Source organism: Pipistrellus kuhlii, unplaced genomic scaffold (genome assembly GCF_014108245.1).
Source record: "Pipistrellus kuhlii isolate mPipKuh1 unplaced genomic scaffold, mPipKuh1.p scaffold_m20_p_1, whole genome shotgun sequence".
NCBI classification, from domain to species: domain Eukaryota; kingdom Metazoa; phylum Chordata; class Mammalia; order Chiroptera; family Vespertilionidae; genus Pipistrellus; species Pipistrellus kuhlii.
In genome coordinates this window covers 26,158,490-26,175,388 of record NW_023425404.1, presented here as the reverse complement: position 1 = coordinate 26,175,388, position 16,899 = coordinate 26,158,490, and the positions used below count along the sequence as shown (strand labels likewise).

The 16,899-nt window shown below is 43.9% G+C and overlaps 1 long non-coding RNA gene across 1 annotated transcript; it reads left to right on the top strand.

Moving 5' to 3' along the window:
* The first annotated feature begins 453 nt into the window (after positions 1–453).
* On the top strand, positions 454–6,027 carry LOC118717747. The gene is made up of 2 exons (XR_004987584.2): positions 454–1,695; positions 5,397–6,027. It is a non-coding gene; the product is annotated as an uncharacterized LOC118717747 (long non-coding RNA).
* The last annotated feature ends 10,872 nt before the right edge of the window (positions 6,028–16,899 follow it).

Genomic DNA, 16,899 nt, shown 5'->3' with positions numbered 1-16,899 from the left:
GTTCTGAAAGCAATTTCCCTTAAAGGTTCCAATTTTCCCCCTAACTTAATCCTCTCATGAACTGAGTAACATTGAAATTATTTCCAGGGATTTTTTGTTGTTGAGGAAGGGGGGGGGGGGGGGTTCTTTCAACTGCTGCATACAAACATTACCACATCTATGGTGGAATTGCATTTTATTTCCTCCAGACGGTACTTTCTAAATCACCGTGACGGAGGTGGGGAGGAGACAGGGAAATTGTTTCATGGGTGCATTCGTGGCAGGAGTAAGTGACAGAAATGTGTTAAACCGCTTCAGAAATATCTATTGGTTGAAGTACTAGTTCTCAATAGTTTGGTGTTTGGGGCACTTTAAAAAAATTATATATATATATGTTGGATTTCAGAGGGGAGAGAGGGATAGAAATAGCAATGATGAGAGAGAATCATTGATCAGCTGCCTGCACACCCCACACTGGGGATGGAGACTGCAACCCGGGCATGTGCCCTGACCGGAAATCGAACTGTGACCTCCTGGTCTACACTTAATCACTGAGCCACGCCGGCTGGGTTGGGGCACGTTTTTTAATACTAAGACCTGTAGCTCTCCTCTAAGGATCAGAGGCTGATTGAGTTAGCACACGAGTTCTCACCAGCCTGTTTAGGAGGATGCCTACTATCACAGCCAAGTCCTTTTACATAGTTACACCTGTTTCTCGTTTCTCGCACTTCCTAGGAAATACTTCTTTGTTGCTGGCTTAAAGGGATACTCCCTCTTCCCTCCTGCAGCTCCTCACCGTCTGTAGCACCCTGTCAGCTTAACATTCCAACAGCCATTGCCATGCAAGTGCCGGTCCCCCAAATGGCAAAAATTCATTTTGCACATTGACCACATTTTGTGACACAGCTGTTCTCAGTACTCCGTTATGCTGCAGGGTTTGTGAAGTTAGAATCCGAAACAGCTCACTGAAAACATGAGTTTGCATAGACACTGAAACCTCAAAATACCCTAAATTTGAATATGCATTTGCTTTTAGCACCTTTCATAACAAGGACTGAGGAATCACACCTGACTTATTTATCCAAAAATCATCACTATTCATAACTCTCATATAATAAGAGCATATTGCATTGCTCAACAGGGACTGGAGGAGGGATGCAATGGGGGAGGGGGACCTAGAGGACTTGGTACAGTTTGATAATATTCTGTTGAGGGGGGTGGCTATACATGAGTATATTTATTTAACTCCAAAAACATGTAATACTCTTGTACGTATAAGCCACATGGTTTTCTAAAAGCCAATGGAATCTGAGCACCTAATATTGAAAGGTTTCACCCAGGCTCTCTGAGAAAGGCCTAACTGTAGCGGTGACAGATCCTGAGGCATCTAACAGTCATGCATAGAGTCGGTGTGATTTCCTTCATGCTACAGTGAAGCTCTTGGTTGCTTCAGCAAACAAACAGTGGTAAGCATACAGGGTCTGCGCAGAGGGCCACTGAGTCCAGTGTGAAGCCTGACAACGGCTCCAAGAGATTTTTTTTTTGTGAAAGAGCGCAATTGCAACATAAACCCAGCAAGCCCCCCCTAGCGCTAGACGTGCAGACGCTATTGTAAAACCTTCCATTGTGTAAGGCTTTGTGTTGGGCCAGCACAAGGAGAATCATAGAATACTGAGTCTCACAGACACAGGATGGCAGGTTCCTCGGTGATACCAGGTAGGAGGAAAAGGTATTGGAGTGCAGCTTAGGGGGGTGCAGTGGTGAAGAGCACAGGTCTGGATTGACCAGCTTTGTGTAAATACTGGGTCTACCACTCACCAGGTATAGCGTGGGGCAAAAGTAGGTTTTCAGTTGTGAGTACACACAAAGGTTTATTCTTGTATCGATTGATTATTGTATTATTTTCCATACAAACAACTGAAACCCTACTTTCTCATGAACTTAACCTTTTTGTGCCTTCATTTCTTCTTCCATAAAATGGAGATAAGGATAATTCTCAGCTTCATAGGGTTTTGAGAATTAAATGAAGTAATCCATGTAAAGCACTTAATTGATTGATAAGCACTCAACAGATGAGAGCTGGTGGGACCTGAAAGGCACTTTTCTAGGTGTTGGGACTACAAGGGTATTAGTCTAGCAGAGGAAAGAGAAAAGAGAGCAGGCCATTTAAAAATAAATATATATATTTATTTAAAGGGGAGGTGAGAAGGGAGGGAGTGAGGGAGAGAGAGAAACATGGATTTGTTGCTCCACTGTCTTGCATTCCTCGGTTGACTCCCATCTGTTCCCTGGCTGGGGACCAAACCTGCAACCTTGGCCTATGGGACAATCAATGCTCTAACCAACTGAGCACCCGACCAGGGCCAGGAGCAGGTCATTTTCACCCAGTGTGAGGTTACTGATGCAGGAGGCGTAGGTTACTCTGAAAACAACCGAGGAGCACCTAATAGCTAAACACCATAGTCTGAGCACTAACAACGTGCCATAAAGTGCCCTAAAGGATGTATAATTACATTATCTCATTAGGTTCTCACAATTGTAGAGGGCTGCCTGGGAAGGCACATGGGCACTTCTTTAATTATCATCAGCTGAACTCAGGGCGATAGGCAGAGCCACGCCCTGGGAGCGTGCTTCCCAATGAGGCTGGACAGGTCAGCTTGGCCTTCATATCAGCCCAGGTCGGCAGGGGCGCGTCTAGATATGTAAATCCAGTCAAGCACTAGGAATGCTAGGGCTTACTCAGGAAGGCAAATAAGCTCCTTTGATCCTAAGTTTTGGTGATACTTCTTGGTATTGGGGGTATAAAATAAATGTGCTGCGTGAACTCTCCATCAGAGAGAATGGCTGCCCACCCAGCTCCCAGCTTTAAATCTATTTCTGTGTCTTCTTTCTTTCTTTCTACTATTTCTCAATCCTTGCTGCCTCCACTTAGAACCGGTTCATTCGTCTCTCTTCCTGTGCTGGATGCAGAAAAGAGAGATCCCCGCCATATCTGGCCCCCACACGCCACAGCTTCAAGTCAAGGGTACAACTGTGCTTTGTCAAAGGCAGAGCCTGTTCTCCCCCCTTTACGATGCAGATCTGCATCAGGGCCTCGAAGCACCTCGCACTAGAAAAAGTCCCATCTCCCCAGAGTGTACGAGAGGGAGGCTGCCCTCCCCGCCAGCTCTTCGGACTCCAGCATATTTTCATAATCACATCCACACCCCGTGTGAAAGCAATTGCCTTTGGAGATGGGCTAAGAAGGACATCTCAGGCTCCAGGCCTGGGAGTGCGCATGGGTTTGGAGGAGAGATGAGAGGCAGGCAAGGAACAGGCTGGAACAGCTGAGTGTAACTTCACTGCCTCTGACTAGCCCCGCTCCCAGCATTCCGGAGAACGCCCGCACCCACAGCAGCTTTCCACGAGCTGTGCCCAATGACGTCAGCAGCATACCTGTGAACATGACCCGCTTCGTGGCTGCCTGCAGCGACACCGCCGTCATTCTTGCTGGGCTTTGCGAGTACACACGAGCTATTCATTACAGAGTCTCAGACCCGCTACACACTTAGAAAACCTCATCGAAAGTAATTATATTTATTGAGGTACCCTAGTAACATTATATACATTTCAGGTGTACAACATCCTAATTCCGACATCTGTATACCCTATTGTGTGCTCACCACTGGAAACCTAGTGTCCTTCTGTTACCATGTATTTGACCCCATTGACCCACGTTGCCTTCCACCACCCCCTCTTCCCCCCAAAACCTCATATTTAGAAGGAGAGTGCTGCTTTTCCCGGGCTCCTTGCTCCAGATTACCTAAGAGACTAGCCTGTATACAGGATGTCAGCTGTTCTGATCCGGGGCGGTGTGTGTGTGTGTGTGTGTGTGTGTGTGTGTGTGTGTGTGTATAGATAATAGAGGTGTGTCTTGGAATGAGTATGGGAGGATCTGAACCTTGGACAAAGGGAACTGGGAAGACTCTGACTTAGGACAAAGGGAGACAGAACAGCTCTGAATTAAATGGCCAGCACCTAGATTTTTGAACCATTCCACATTTACTTAAGGCCCACCTACTCTGTGCCTTGTGCTGGTAGTCCGGGAGGGAACTTGTGGAACTATTTCTGCCCTCATGCAGCTCACGTGCTAGGGAAGAGACAATCATTAAATAGTTTTAATTACACGTACGAGAAGTGATGGGGGGAAGTATAACCTAGTATGTCGGAGTTGGATAAAGTTCACCAGGAAAACATGTGTGCTGCTATCTGAGGGACGAGCAGGATTTAGGCAGGAGACAACTTGGGGAAGGGTGCCAGAAAGAGGATGCCAGAGGAGCAAGAAAAAGGCTTCCCTTGTGCTCAGGAAGGAATGGGCCAGGAATGCAGGCAGGTCGATGCCGTCGAGTCAGAAGATGTGAAAAGGAATGCAATAGGGGCCCGGCTGACGTGGCTCAGTGGTTGAGCATCAACCCATGAACCAGGAGGTCACGGTTCAATTCCTGGTCAGGGCATATGTCTGGGTTGCAGGCTTGATCACCAGTACAGGGTATGCAGGAGGCAGCCAATTAGTGATTCTCTCTCATCATTGATGTATCTCTCTCCCTCCCTCTCTCTTTTCTCTCTGAAATCAATAAACACGTGTTGTTGTTTTTAAAAGAATGCAATAGGATAGAAAACGTATGATCAGCTCTACTCTGCTTCGTTTACTAGATTAAACTAGCTGCCCTCCCACTGGCAAATGAAGAGGGCTCCAATAATCTCACTTGCAAGTCTCTAGAATCGCTTGGGTAACCATATCAGGGCGATCCTTGGCAAGGAGATCTGGGTTTCTTGAGATCTCATGTTCCCAGCCTGGTGGAAGAGGAAAGCCCCCTTTTTATAATCTTAATTTTTTTCAAAGCACCTGATTATGCATCAATCTATAAGCCATTTGTGGGAAATTGTTCCCACTGTGCTGGTTGGGGGTTGGGGTCTCACTCCTGAATTTACTCCAAAAGGGAAATTAGAGAAACCCTTGACTGAATAATTTGGTCAGCTCACACCCTGAGTATCTTCAATTTCCCTGTCTGGCCTCTTGGCATAGTTTTCTTTCTAACCCAGAAAAGCAGAATGTTTATCCCTTAAATGGAACACAAGGGGATTTCAGATCAACTGCTTGGTGTATGGCTGCTATGGTAACATCTACATTTCCCAGCCCTTGCACAGCAACCCCCAAGAATGCATATCCCAAGACATATTCTGTAGAACACTAATCGCTGGAGATGCACTTCACATAAAGAGTCCCAGGGTCAATAAGTTTGAGGAGACTACATATGACAACCTACTGGTGGGAAGGTAACACCAGCATACAAAGCAATCACCAGTCTTACTGTAAAGAAACCCAATATTTCTCTCTGGGAGTTAACTACAGGAACTCTTAGTCTGAATAACTACAGGAACTCTTTGTCTGAATAACTCCGTTTCCATGGCAAGACTACCTGAGGGTATTCCCACTGTCGAGGATATGGAACATCTGGACCCCCTACACACTATTGGTGGGAATGCAAAATAGTATGAATGCTTGGAAAACAAATGGGCAGTTTCTTAAAAACTTAAACAGATACATTCTTATAACCCACCCATTGTACTTTAGGACAAATGTAAGTATATGTCTATCTAAAGATCTGTACACATATCTTCATAGAATTTTTATTTCTAATACTTCAAAACCAGAAACAACCCAAACGTCCCATCAGAATATGAATGGATAAACAAATTGTAGTAAATCTAATGAGCAATTGATACACCCAGCAACATGGGTAAATGTCAAAATATGATTCAATTCACATAATATTCTGGAAAGTGTAAGCTAAAATGTAGAGACAGACAGAAATAGTCTGAGGACAGGGAAAAGTATTACAAAACGATATAAGGAAACCTTGGGGGTTATGCAGATGTTCATTAACTTGATCATGGTGATGGTTTCACAAGTATGTACATGTCAAAACTTATGACAATGTAGACTTTAAACATATATAGTGCATATTATCTGCCAATTACCTCAATAAAACTGTTTTTAAAAGATCACAATTATAACCACTGAAAACTTGTGTCAGGAGGCCTTTGAGGAAATTGCATTCCTTTGGTGACAGAAACCCCTTACCCCAACTTACAAGAGAGTTCGTGAAGAGGAAATGTTAGTGAAGATGAAACTAATCTCTGGGTTCAAACTGGACCATGGACCCCAATAGCCTGGGCAGTGCTCTGGACACAGAGCCTGGGGAAGGACGGGCAGCCTATGGCCGAGACCAAAGCAGACGGGACCATGCACACCTGGTTCAGACAGCTCCCCCAGTCCCGGCTCCTCCTGTTCTGCCCACACAAAAGACAACCAGAAGCAGCAAAGCAGACATTGTCTTATTCCACTGCAGGAGTTCTGAGATAAATTTTATTTATTTTTAAAAAATATATTTTATTGATTTTTTTACAGAAAGGAAGAGAGAGGGATAGAGAATTAGAAACATCAATGAGAGAGAACATTGATCAGCTGTCTCCTGCACACTCCTTACTGGGGATGTGCCCGCAACCAAGGTACAGGCCCTTGACCGGAATCGAACCCGGACCTCTCAGTCCGCAGACCGATGCTCTATCCACTGAGCCAAACCGGTTTTGGCCTGAGAGAAATTTTAAATAGAAAACACTCGAGATTTAGAACCGTGAGTGCTAAATCCTTTAGCTGCTCAGTGTTCCCGCTTCCTTATCTCTAAGTCGGGAAGTTGACAGGTGTTGTTGCTGTGGTTCCTCCTCCGTCTCCCGGGCTCTGTCCTGGCCTGTAAGGTTTTCCACAAAGGCTCTGTGGGCATCACGGACACATGGAGGAGGATGACTTGACTTCTCTCAGCAGCTGTCCTGATTTCAGGGAAATGTACTGAGATCACAAAGCAGAGTCATCAAATTGCCAAAAAAAAAAAAGAAAGAAAGAAAGAAAGAAAGAAAGAAAGAAAGAAAGAAAGAAACTCGTTAACGGTGGGTGACTTTCTATTAACGGTCACTTTTCTGATTATAAAAGTAATACAGGTTCATTATGGGCATCTTAGGAAATGCAGACTGAGAGGAAAGAGTTAACACAGCCTATCTGGTTGCCTACTCCTTACATGTCTCCAAGGGACCCAGGGTCGACCCTGGGCCAGTGCTGGGAATGCGGTCTCTAGAGTGCTCTTTCTGTTAGTGATGGATAGTTGGTTCTATACATGGAGCAATGGCTCTACCTGCTTGTCAGGTTGCTTTGCACAAACATCGAGATCGACCATGTGCACCTGGTTTCATTATGAGGGTCCTGAGTTTGTTTGTCATAAGTGGTTGCAGAGTAACATATCCCTACGTGACCAGCTCCCCATAAAAGCCTTGGACTCTGAGACTCAAACAGGCTTCCCCGTGCAAACACATTCCACACATGTCCCCGTAGTGAAGGGCGAGAGGAGTACCCACTGTAGCCTCAGACAATGAATGGCATTGGAAGCCTGTGCTGAACCTGTCTGGTCCCCGTTAACGCTTATCTTTTCCTACTGTCTTTGCTATGTACCCTTTGCTGTAATAAATCTCCGAAAGTGTATAATCTGCTGATGACTCTCATGGGTTCTTCTGGTGAATCACCTAATGAACCACACACACACACACACACACACACACACACACGTAAAAAAAGGAAAGGAAGAAAATATAAATTAACCCAAATCCCTCCACCTAGAGACCATTGGCTAGCTTGAGTAACAGGTTTTGACCAACCAAATCATCTTGCAAAAATCCTTCTCACTTGGAGAAGCAAACAAAACTTTTAATTAAATCCGTAAGTTGCATTGTGGAGAAAATATTAAACTTTATAGAGGCCCCAGGTTAAGTGTTGAAAGAATAATTTTACTGTTTTAAATGGTTACCAAGATTTACTGAACTTGGCTTTTGTGCCATAATAATGGTTTCTTCTATGATGTAGTCCTCAGTGTGGACTCTGACTTTCGATCTTGATTGGGTTCCTATGGGAGGAGATGCAGCACTTAATAAGAAATTGTTTATTGGAGTCCCAGGAACAGGCGGTGAGAAACAGAGACTGCCTGTCCGTGTGGGCTTTGGGAGACAAGGGCCGGGGAGTGAACGGGGCTCACTACCCTTCCATGTACCCCTCACTCCTCGCTGACAGCTTCCCTCAGGAGCCATAATAATAATAACTACTAACCTTTATCAAGTACTTGGAGCCAGACACTATTCTAAGCACGTTTTCTCTTATTTCATCTTTATAACAACCTATTCTTTTATTATCATTATTATTATTATTATTATTATTATTTATACAAGCGAAGAAGCCAAGGCTAAGCATGATTAAGTAGCTAGACAGGACCAGGACTTAAACCTCAAATCAAAAGATCAATTGCTACAGTTTGTGTCTCTTTATGTTCATTCAAAGGAGATGTCCCTGTTATAAGCAGAATTTCTTCTTTAGGAAACTTCAGTTTTTACTCTTAAAAAATAAGGCTCACCCACATTATGGAAGGTAAAAAAAAAAAAAAAAGTACAAACTTAAATGTTAATCATACATAAAATCAACCATCACCATTTTTTATTACAGTGTGCATTCAAGACTTTCATATTAGTTTCAGGTGTACACACAGTGGATAGATAGTCACATAGGTTACAAACTGTTTCCTCCGATATTTTAAGTGTCCATCTGGCACTCATAAATATCTTATTTTTCCGTGTATAAGACATCCCCATGTATAAGATGCCTACCACTTTTCCAACCAAAAATTAAGATATCAATATTCTATTTATTTATTTATTTAATATATTTTTAATTAAATTATTATTTTTGTACATTTACCAATGTCCCCCCTCCCGTACATACCCTCCCTCCTCAGAGTTTTGTGTCCATTGGTTGTACTTATATGCATGTATACAAGTCCTTTGGTTGATCTCTTATCTCCCCCAGATCTCCCCAACCTCCCCACTGTAATTTGACAGTCCGCTTATTGCTTTACTTTCTCTATATAAGATATAAATATTTTAAACATTTTGCTGGGTTTCCTCTTAAGGCCTTCTTTTTTGGCATCTTAAAGAGTTGTTCTTCCTGTTTTCTCCACTATCGGATCATACACTCAGTGGGAGGAGGTCCAAATGGTCTCTCTGCAGCTCTATTTCCATGCTCTTTTGCATAGCTGACTACATTCAGTTTGAATTTTGTAGAATAAGACAGTCGCTTACAGGTATTTATCTTTTTATTTTTTGACATCTTTATGGGCTCAGAATGCTCAGGTCCCTGTTGCATCTGCACACTCTCCACCTCCACCTCCACCTCCAATGATTGCATCAGCTGATGTCACTAACAATAAGGCTCGTGATTGGAGGAAGCCTGTTTGACAAGGTATGGGCAGCCAGGCACCCACACAACTCCCTCCTGGGCTCCCTCCATATTTTTCCGTGTATAAGATGCCCCTCGACTTTCAGTCTAATAATTTTAGAACAAAATAGTGTCTTATACACAGAAAAATACGGTAGCTATTATAACATTGTTGACTGTATTCCCTAAGCCAGTGGGGGGCAAACTCATTAGTCAACAGAGCCAAGTATCAACAGTACAACAATTGAAATTTCTTTTGAGAGCTGAAAACCTACTTCTCTGCATGGACCATGAAGTTTCAATTGCTCTGTATGTGTGCACCCGCATGTAGTTTTTGTGGAAGAGCCACACTCAACGGGCCAAAGAGCCGCATGTGGCTCGCGAGCCGCAGTTTGCCAACCACTGCCCTAGGCTTTACCTTTCACCTCCCTGCCTATTGTGTAACTACCAACTAATATTTCTTAGTCCCATTATAACCATCACAGTTTTGAGTTTTCTTTTTTTCGAAGAGGGTGTATCCCCAAACATGCTTTACTTAGGACTCATCCCAAGGGATCCTGCTCCCAAGTGAAAATTATTCCTGGGTGTTGGCAATCCCCATGTTTAAGCCATGCAAGTGTGGCATTGACCAGAAGAGGGCGCTGCCTTCTACTTGTGTAACAATCCGCATGGGAACTATCGATAGTAAGGATGGAAGAGATTTTGACACCACTTTCAATTAATTATTGTTACAGCCCCTGATTTCAGTTTTGGTAAAATAAGTGCCCATGAACTTTTAGTTTCACTATGAGACCAAAGCACCTCATTGACAGTGCTCGCACTTTAGACTCGGCACTGCAGACGTAAAATGACTGTGACCTTTGGTTTCCTGGTGTGGTAACTGGTCTAGTCAGGCACAGCCCAACCAGTTTTTCCGGATCAGGCCAGCTCAGGCTGATGCAGGAGAAGGAAGAAGCTGGGGCTGTTGGCAACTGAGAGAAAAAACTAGGGGGACCCCTGGGACTCCAGGCAGCTGAGAAATCTAGTGAGAGACTGGGGCAGGCTTGGGAGATCCCTCATTGCGTTGGGTTTGAGAGAATAATACTACAGCAGGCCCCACCAGTGTTACAATTCTGTCTAGCAGAACAGTTAATCTGATCTCTGGGTTTTTAATCCGAAATGGAAATTCACATAAATACAGTTTTTCTTTAGTTCTCATTAATAATTAAAAGCCTCCCTCCTTTGCTCTCATTTTAATGACAGCTTACATTCGAGCAGCTTGAGACTTCCCACAGGGCTTTCCCATCCATAGCAAGTACTAGAACAAGTACTAATTATTTCCAATTGACATTCGGCTTGTTCTGGCTGCCCTGTAATTCAAGCCTGGGAGGGGACCAGAGGCCTGGGGCCTGGTCTTAGCTCAGTGTTCTGTCACCCGTCAAAAATACATTCCCGCCGAAACCAGTTTGGCTCAGTGGGTAGAGCGTCGGCCTGCAGACTGAAAGGTCCCAGGTTTGATTCCGGTCAAGGGCATGTACCTTGGTTGCAGGCATATACCCAGTAGGGGTTGTGCAGAAGGCAGCTGATTGATATTTCTCTCTCATAGATGTTTCTAACTCTCTATCCCTCTGTCTTCCTCTCTGTGAAAAATCAATAAAATATATTTTAAAAAATACATTCCCAACTCTCACGCATTGCTATTTCCAAGGTCCATTAAAGCTGAATGTATGCAAACACTGGGATCCAGCAATTCCACTTGTAGGAATGTCCCTATTTCTACAGAAGTGTCTGCACTGTTCATATAGCATCATTTGAAATAGCCAAAAACAACCCCAAATTATATTAGCATAGAATGGATAAATAAACTGTGGCCTATTTCTTTTTTTTAAGTTTATTTATTTATTTATTTTTTTAAATATATTTTTATTGATTTTGTACAGAGAGGAAGGGAGAGAGATAGAGAGTTAGAAACATCAATGAGAGAGAGTCATCCATCAGCTGCCTCTTGCATACCCCCCACTGGAGATAAGCCTGCAACCAAGGTACATGCCCTTGACCGGAATCGAACCTGGGACCCTTCAGTCCCCAAGCCGACGCTCTATCCATTGAGCCAAACCGGTCTCGGCTCTTTTTTTTAAGTTTAATTCTTTATTTTTAATCCTCACCCAAGAGAATGTTTATTGATTTTAGAGAGAGAGGAAGGGAGGGAGAGAAACATCAATGTGAGGAAAACATGTTTATTGATTTTAGAGAGAAAGGAAGGGAGAGAGAGAGAAAAAAAATCAATGTGAGAAAAATATACATCAGTGGCCTCCTGTATGCACCCAACCAGGGACCAAACCTAGAACCTTAGTATGTGCCCTGACCACGAATCGAACCCACAACCTTTTGGTGTGCAAGATAATGTTCCATTCAATTGAGCTACCCCAGCTTGGGCAACTGTGATATATTCCTATCATGGAATACCATATACTAGTGAGAATAAATAAATAAGAGTTCACAAAATGTAAGTAAGTTTCACTTATCTACATAAAGTTCAAGAACAGGCATAATTCGTGTACATCTCTAGGGTGAATGAAGTTGAACTTTTGACTCTGAAACAGCTCTAATTCCGGAAAATTAACACCCCAGTGGAGGTAGAGAACCCTTTGACTGATTATCCCCTTTGAAGACCAAGAAAGACACTCTGACTACGAGTGCTTATGCTTCACTTACTCTAAGTACGATCTTTATTGTCTTCTGGGCTGGATAGTGGACTGCATTTGACTATAGTTTTGAAAGACATCTGTAATGTTGCATAATAGACTGTCCACCTTAAAAACTAAATACATAGTATATCAAACTGTAAAAAAAAAAAAAGAAAAGAAAAGAAAAGAAAAAGAACAGGCATAATTAATATGAAGTGTTGAAAGTCAGGTTATACCTGTACCTCAAAGAAGTAGTAAATAGGAGGGAGTTGGGGTCTTCAGGAGTGCCGTTAATGTTCTACTTCACGACCTAGGAAGAGTGGCTACCTGGGTGATGCAGGTGTGTCCACTTCGCACACATTTACCAATCTGTGCATTTATGATGCATGCACTTTTCTGTGTGTATGTCCCACTTCAACAGAAAGTTTAAAAATCCTGATTTGTCTAAATAAATTACTTTCCCATGAGCAAACTTGAGTTTTGCTTAAACTGCCCATATGTAGCTTATCTCTGATTAAAGCAGATTTGTTTATTGTTCTCCCCTGACAGGGATCACACCACCATTCCCTGAGGAGTCTCTGAAGGGTTGCCAGAGCAGGTCAACATCTGCCTGCGCATCTGTGTGTGCAAGAATGCACTTCACGCCGAAACCGGTTTGGCTCAGTGGTAGAGCGTCAGTCTGCGGACTGAAAGGTCCCAGGTTCGATTCCGGTCAAGGGCATGTACATTGGTTGCGGGCACATCCCCAGTAAGGGATGTGCAAGAGACAGCTGAGAGATGTTTCTCTCTCATCGACATTTCTAGCTCTCTATCTCTCTCCCTTCCTCCTCTCTGTAAAATATCAATTAAAAAAAAAAGGAAAAAAAAAAAAAGAATGCACTTCAGGAGGCTGCCCCACAGGAAGTTCATCCCCTGCCTCCAACACCACAAACACATGTTCCTTCTGTAAGGAAGAAGGAAACTTCCCATTAGGGTATGCCAAACACAGCAAACATCCAAATGACTGTCCATTTTTAACAGCCAGTGACACTAGCACTAATTTTGCAGGGAAAATGATAAACCTGACCCCTGTGTCCCAAAGGTGCAGATGGCACCTCTGGATGAGAGAGGCCGAAGGCATGGAGCAGCACACAAGCTGCTCAGAATTGCATGGCAGGCCCTGGCGAAGTCATAAATGGAACCAGATTTCCTGTTTCCCAGAGTACTGCCTGCTTCTCATTAGCCCTTATTGCTTCTTACAGGACTTGAGAACCTTAAAGGACAAAAAGTACGATGACACATTAGATCAAAGGTTGGCTGTCTCTGTCCATGAGCCAAGGACATTTGGTTCAGGGCTGAACACATCTGCATGTGTACACATGCACACACACACACACACACACACACACACACACACACCTCTGTAGCTCCATCTGCTGCTTTGCAGAGCTTCTAGCATCACTTCAGCTCCTTGTTATCTTCTCTGTCAGTGATTCACTGCTGTTGCAGTCCCACACTCCATCCCAGGGGCAAAAGAGAGTCTTGAAAACCACTTTGATAGACACCCACTCTCATGCTTTCTCTAGCTGAATTGCATTTGAAGAAGCTGGCCCCCTTTCTCTTTCTTTCTTTCTTTCTTTCTTTCTTTCTTTCTTTCTTTCTTTCTTTCTTTCTTTCTTTCTTTCTTTCCTTCCTTCCTTCCTTCCTTCCTTCCTTCCTTCCTTCCTTTCCTCCTCCTCCTCCTCCTCCTCCTCCTCCTCCTCCTCCTCCTCCTCCTCCTTCTTCTTCTTTTTAAAAAAATATACTTTATTGATTTCTTATAGAGAGGAAGGGAGAGGGATAGAGAGTTAGAAACATCGATGAGAGAGAGACTTTTGCACCTTTCCATGTATGGAACTGAGTCTTAGCACATTGATAAAGTCTTCTTTCCATTGTATCCTACCTAGCTCTCAGTGTAGTACCAAGTACCTGTGGGTACTATCGATACAATGTAGTCAAATTGCCATCTTCTTGTTAAAGAGCCCTGTATGCATGCATCTCTTGCCGGAATCTCCTCCTCTTCTAAGCATTCTGCTTTATCCCCAATAATAAGACTGTGGGAGGTTGACACCTGCAGGCAGACAACCAGGGGCTCTGCAGGTCTGGATCCCCTCCTCCACATGCCACCAACATTCCAGGATTTGGTTCCAACTCCATAGTCTCCTTCATTTGCTCAGGTGTCCAGCTGTGTAGGATCTGCCTCCCACTGCTGTCCTGACCAGTTCAAGCCATCACTCTCCCCTAGCTTATTTTAACTATTTCCTAATGAGTAGACCTGTCTGGTTGTGATTAGATATAAAGGTATTTGGCCATGATCCCAAGTTTATGATGAACTTCCTACTGGGGCCACCACATGACCCACTAGTCCCCACATACAGGGACAAGGCCAGGGATGTTTGGTACCTTATGTAGAACTCCACCTAGGAGAGCTGGACTCAATTAGACCCTGGAAGAATGCCCCTGGCTCAGTGCTGCCTCCACTCTCACCCCACTTTTCTGCTGTGATGGTCACTGCCTACCTCATGGCCCAGCCATCACCGTTCTGATTACCCTTCCAGCTCTCCTAGGTGGAGTTCTACATAAAGCAGAATGCTTAGAAGAGGAGGAGATTCCGGCAAGAGATGCATGCATACAGGGCTCTTTAACAAGAAGATGGCACTATTTGTTGTTGGGCCAAAGGAAACATGAAAATGTAATAGTAGAGAGAAAACAGAAAAGGCAGACAGCCAAAAGGGTCTATCAGCAGAATATAATGATCCCTTTATGAACCAACCTTCTGAGCCCCAGGGAAAGAGTGGCAGTGATGTGGCATGATTGGTGGGGCACCAAAGAGACCCCTGCTCTCAAATGTCCTCTTCACCCAGGCTCCCTGTTGCCTATAATTCCACTCTTAGGTCAATTCCACTATGATTATTGAGCGTTACATATTTATGGTTGACCTCTTATAAAATGAAGACTCCCGAAAGTAGTAACACATTGACTCAGCAACAACTTAGTGAAATTATGATTTACGCAAGTCAATTTGACTACATTGTATCGATAGTACCCACAGGTACTTGGTACTACACTGAGAGCTAGGTAGGATACAATGGAAAGAAGACTTTATCAATGTGCTAAGACTCAGTTCCATTCAGGAGTAACTCTTGGACATTTGTCACCTGACACGGAGCTGGTGCTGAGACAGGAGGAAACAGAAAAATGCACAACACTGTCACCTCCCTCAAGGAGCTTTTAGCTTTGTTGGGGGAATCCAGCACACAAAAGACAAATAGAAAAAGCCACTGCTGCCCTAACTGGTTTGGCTCAGTGGATAGAGCATCGGCCTGTGGACTGGGGAGTCCCAGGTTTGATTCTGATCAAGGGCATATGCCCAGGTTGTGAGCTTGATCCTCAGCAGGGGTGTGCAGGAGGCAGCCAATCAATGATTCTCCTCATTGATGTTTCTATCTCTCCCTCTCCCTTCCTCTCTGAAATCAATAAAATAAAAATAATAAAAAGCCACTGCTTATTAAACTGTTAATTTAATCAAGGGCCAACATGAAGAATGGGACTAAATGCCTGCATGTCAAAGAGCCTTTTCAGATATGCTCATGATTGAACCACACTAACTCTTTTCTTTCTTTTTTTTTCTTTTTTTTTTTTAAAATATATTTTATTGATTTTTCACAGAGATGAAGAGAGAGGGATAGAAAGTTAGAAACATCGATGAGAGAGAATCATCGATCAGCTGCCTCTTGCACACCCCCTACTGGGGATGTGCCCGCAACCAAGATACATGCCCTTGCCCGGAATCGAACCCGGGACCTTTCAGTCCGCAGGCCGACGCTCTATCCACTGAGCCAAACCGGTCCCGGCACACACTAACTCTTTTCATTAGGAAGCCTGGAAAAGAAGCTATTATACACCCACTGTTTTCTGAATATTAACATGGGTGTGACTTCCTGGTTCTGAGGCCTCACCTTAGTTTTTGCCTTACACCATATAGCTCTGGCTACGCCGAGCACTACTGAAAGGGAATTATTCATTAAGCATTTGTTTATAGGGTATATGGGCGCCCTTCTCTGCCTGTGCTCCCAGCGCTGACCACTCGCCAGGTCCGAGTTCAGGTTTCACTTTGAATGAACACCCACGAGATAATGTAGTTTCTGTTTATCAGAGTCATGTCCACCAGCTATCCTCCTGAGAAAAGCCTACCAGCTGCTGGCCCTGGCTGTCACTAGGGGGGATGACTGTGACGGTCACCCAACTGGAGTAAGAAAGCAAGATTTAGTAACAGAGGAACAGGCATGGCTCAGAATCCAGGCATCATGCAGGGCCAGACAGGGTGATATTACCAAATCTTGAAGAACCGTGCCTGTTTATGAAATTGTCATTGGTAAATTATGTTATCCTGGAAGCACTTCTAAGGCCAGAGATCCTTTAGGGCCCAGGAGAAAGGAGGAATATAGACAAATTGATATGTAGCCTGAAGGAGGAGCAAACTTGCTGGCTCTGGGGATAGGGAGAGACTGGGGGCCGAACTGGAAATACAGGAAGAATAGACAAAACACAGCCTGAGGCCAGGCATTGGGGGGGCATGAGCCTCAGAGGGGAAAGAGCTGAGTGGGCACAAAATCAGAAATGTCACTGAGACTACAGGATAAGCAAATATTTATTGCTTCTGGTGGTGGTAGGACTGACTGGGAAGATAGAGAGAGAACTTTCTGAGAAGATATAGATTGTAACAGTGGGGAATTGCAGCCCACCCCACCATTCTTTTGATGTTGTTTCTGTAAATGCTGACTCTGACTTATATGTAGCATGTAGCTAAACAGCATGTTTGTATAAGAATCCTGGAAGCTAACTTCATAAGATACAGACTCTGACCAACAGTCATCTCAGTTCCGG